Source organism: Lactuca serriola, chromosome 2, assembly GCF_051521515.1.
Source record: "Lactuca serriola cultivar US96UC23 chromosome 2, Lser_US96UC23_V15, whole genome shotgun sequence".
NCBI lineage: Eukaryota > Viridiplantae > Streptophyta > Magnoliopsida > Asterales > Asteraceae > Lactuca > Lactuca serriola.
This window is the reverse complement of record NC_136409.1, coordinates 187,404,722-187,408,804: the sequence shown is the minus strand read 5'-3', so window position 1 is coordinate 187,408,804 and position 4,083 is coordinate 187,404,722. Positions and strand designations below refer to the sequence as shown.

At 35.0% G+C, this 4,083-nt stretch overlaps 1 long non-coding RNA gene and 1 other non-coding gene across 2 annotated transcripts; both read right to left on the bottom strand.

Moving 5' to 3' along the window:
* Positions 1-1,861: 1,861 nt before the first annotated feature.
* Positions 1,862-3,420, bottom strand: LOC145087775 (uncharacterized). The gene is made up of 2 exons (XR_013700876.1): positions 2,847-3,420; positions 1,862-2,209 (listed from the first exon to the last, which is right to left on the bottom strand). It is a non-coding gene; the product is annotated as an uncharacterized LOC145087775 (long non-coding RNA).
* A 4-nt stretch (positions 3,421-3,424) lies between these two features.
* On the bottom strand, positions 3,425-3,496 carry TRNAT-UGU (transfer RNA threonine (anticodon UGU)). Its single transcript has one exon. It is a non-coding gene; the product is annotated as a tRNA-Thr (tRNA).
* Between the last annotated feature and the right edge of the window lie 587 nt (positions 3,497-4,083).

The window sequence follows — 4,083 nt, the reverse complement described above, 5'->3', positions numbered from 1 at the left end:
AGAGAGAGAGAGAGAGAGAGAGAGAGAGAGAGAGAGAGAGAGAGAGAGAGAGAGAGAGAGAGAGAGAGAGAGAGAGAGAGAGAGAGAGAGAGAGAGAGAGATGGGCCCGATTTTATATTTTTAATAATAATAATACTAATTTTAAAAAATAAAAGAAAAATAAAAACTAAATTCATTAAGGGTATAATAATCTTTTTAGTTTGGACAGGGACCAAAACTGCATGTAAACTAGCTCAATATGACCATCAATCCAAAAAAGTCGAGGTTTAGACTAAAACCCCAAAAAAATGCATACCGCAGGGGACCATTTTTGCAATTTTGTCTCTAAACTATCCGATCAAAATGGGTTTCCTTTTCAATTTTCCAAATTTATAAAATAAAATCCAACAACTTTTTTTTAATTATCCAATAATTTTCAACCTTTACCTAAAACCGAAATGTAAATTAAATTATTTATAAACAGTTTATAAATATTGGTGCGGTTCGGTATTTTTGCCGGTTTCTAATTCCTAAAACCAAAATCGAACTGAATATTTTAGTTTTTAAAAAAGTAGGAAACAAACCATCGATTTTATGTTTGGTCTCAGTTTTTGTTGCAGATTTTCTATTTGTGGTTCGGTTTTTGCTCATCCAAATAGTTTCGATTTGGAAAAATCAAAACGATTTACTTATTGAAATATCATAACAACAATAATAAAATGTTGTGAAAATTTTAATTGTATTCATATTACCAAGGTCGTATGATATATGACATTACAAAAAAAAAGGTTTCATTTGACTCATATCAAATCCTCTACTACTATCGTAATCTAGAAAAGAAAAAAACATACAATCGCAGCAAGAGCACTCACACCTGATAACTTTAAGCTTGCAGATTCACCATCTTCAACATCATCATCCAACGATTCTTCTAATGTCGGTTGATCACCATAATCATCTGAGTCCGACGGTGGTGAATCGTCTCCCGGTGAAGCAGTAGAATCCGGCGAAGGCGGGCTAGCGGTTGACCCGTCAGAAGGGCTAGGCGATGAGATGTCACCGCTTGAAGGGGAGGAGGAAGGAGTGGAAGAAGAAGGGGGTAGAGAAGATGAAGGTGATAGAGTTGGAGATTTAGTTTTTCGGTGGTTGGTTGGCGATGGTGACAAGGCCTTGCCGGAGCCGTGCGGTGATGGTGCTGCCTTCGGGGTGGGACTTGGTGTTGGGGCGGCGGTGATGAGGCTAAGAAGGGCGGTGAAGATGATAGCAAGGACAACCAATTGGCGTGTCATGTTGGATTATTTTTACTTATTGAAATGATTTGACTAAAAATGCATTGCTCTACGTTTACATACAGAAAATATGTTGCTTATTTGAAAATTGTAAGGTGGGCTTAAGTTTGTTCGAAGTTTTTATACCGTTGAAACGAAGAGAAAGAAAGACGAAGAGATTGTGAGGTGTGGATATAACTTAGGGAGAGAATTATGGGGTTCTTGTTTTACCGATTCAAACTACTCTCAAAAAAGGAAAATAACAAATTTTGCTTCGCACCTTAAAAGCCATCAACTTTCAAAAATCGGTCTATTAAGTATTAACCACCAACTATTGGGATCATGTATATGGTTCTAACTATGGTCTATGGCCAAGCATTTATATTGCGTTTGTTAGGCATGAATGGAGTTAGATAAGACTTGTTAGATCCTGTGTTATGTTTTGTCTAGTCCTCTCCTCCATAACAAACGGTGGCTTAACAATCTTGTTTGTCTTCTATACAATACAAGAAACTAGGTTCATGGCTGCTTGCTAAATCCTTTTAATTTTACATGTCTAGAACAAAAACCTCATTCACCAAACATACATGACTCTCATTTCGAAATTTGTCAGATTTCATGGGATTTAACCTGAGTGAAATTCAATTGCATTCCAATCATTACATCTGGTTGCAAATGAGTAAGTAACTGAAGTCTGTTGGAATTTTACAAAATCCTATGACCAATGGATTTTAACATTCCATCTTAATTCTTAAAACCCACAGAATTCATTTGCATGCATTTTCTCTTGGTTAAAAATACTTGTATACCAATATAACCCTAGAATTTTGCAAGTAAACACCCATTCAATTTCCTCCCAACCAAGCACGGGACATGACATAATCCAATTCCTTCATATTCCAAATTCTTCAAATTTCAATAATTCAATTACTTTGACAGAATCCACTTCCTTCCAAGACAATCTGTGAACCAAACCCCCCATTGAAACTTTTAGGAACTATATGTAGCTTATCAATGCCAGTCTACCAAACTATTTGTAGCACATATACTCAAACAACAAAAGCAATTTTGGTTAATCCAACCACAAATAATTGCCTAAAAGCTGAAATCTATCATCTCTAGCATCCAGAAAATGGAATTAACTTATAGATTGCATTTAAAGGGCGCCTTAGATGCAGAACAAAAACATATATAGAACAACAAGATCCAGCAAGATAGGATAAGTAGGCATAGTTTGGCTATACATGGAATTGAGGGCTCATCAAACATGATAGACGACAGTAAGTTCAATTCATATCAAATTACTCCTGAAACGTCCAAAATTCAAAACACAAAGATACCATTTTAACTGATATTGATGTTTGAACTCACAACCTAAGGCTAAGGGTTGTAGAGATACCATTGGATCAAAGACCACGTGGTTGATACAAATCTGAATTATTAAGCACTTTCAATTCGATAAATGAAATAAAACTAGGTCATGAAAATCGGTATTTCCGGAAAGTGAAATCAAAAGAGGGGATGTTACAGAAATTAAGGTAGATTCTTCTCTTGAATCAATAAGAAATCCAGCAAAAAACGATAACCTAACATCCTCACCAGATTGAAGAAAATGAAACTATGTTTTCCTCCGCAGACGCTTCCTCAGCTTCTTCAATTTGTGCTTGTTCATCTTCTTCTTTCTCTTCTTCTTCACACTATCAGCCCAAATCCCTCGTTCATCATCGCCCGAAAAGATGTCTTCTTCAGGTACAACATGTTGAATAAACCCAAGTTGAGAAATTGGATTCAAAAAACTCTCAAACGCAAAAGTCGGGTAGAAAGCTGAAAGATGAGAAGGATTAGGGTTTGATTCATCAGTAGTTTTGGGTAGGCCATTGAAGAAGGGGATCGGAGCGACGGTTGGTCCGGGTTTGGGATCGAGTAAATGGGACGACGGGGAGAGAATTCGTCTGTTTAGATTGGTAATCAGGCTTGTACTGGATTGCTTTTTTCTAACAAGCTTTTGAAGAAAGGAAGCCATTGATGAGAGGTAGAAGATGAAAACATAAGTTTACGAAGGATCCATCCCGGTATTGTTTGTGATTTGCTCTTTAGGGTTTTAGTGAGTTTTAAATTGGATACCCAAAAACAAAAAAGATAAAGAAAAGTTGGAGAAAAAATAAATAAAATAAATGTGCCCCCATGCAGGATCGAACTACAGACCTCCAGTTTACAAGACTGGCGCTCTACCACTGAGCTATAGGGGCTTTGACGTTGAATAAACCACCCCCTTTTTATAATAATCTTTCCTACAACAGATTTATAAAGACATGTTCATTCAAAGTACCAATTTCTGTTTATTAAATTAAACAAACGAAGTGAAGATCGGAGATAAACTACTAAGAAAAAACTGACTATCCAAGTGAATAAAATTGGTCATCCAAGATGTGGTGATGTTAGAATTATCATCACAAAAGATTATTAAAAAGTACGTGATATTTGACCCCAAAATCAATTTTCAATAAACAAAAATAAGCATCATGTGAATATAATCGTTGAGACGTTCACAGCGATTTTTTTAATGGGAATCTCATGTTTATATTTTTTATTTCTTACATCGGTCGAATCTCTTTAAAAGAAGAGTTTTGTTTGTCTTGATAGAGTTATCATGTGAACATTGTGGATCACTGTTTGAATAATATGATAAAAATTTTTTGACTAAATTTACTTTCTTTATATTATAATCACTTACAACCCATGGGTAAAATATTTTTAAAATTTTATTTTTATTAGATTAAAGTGTTTTAACTTTTGTAATGATTTTTTAAAATTCATATATATTTATTTATTTGAA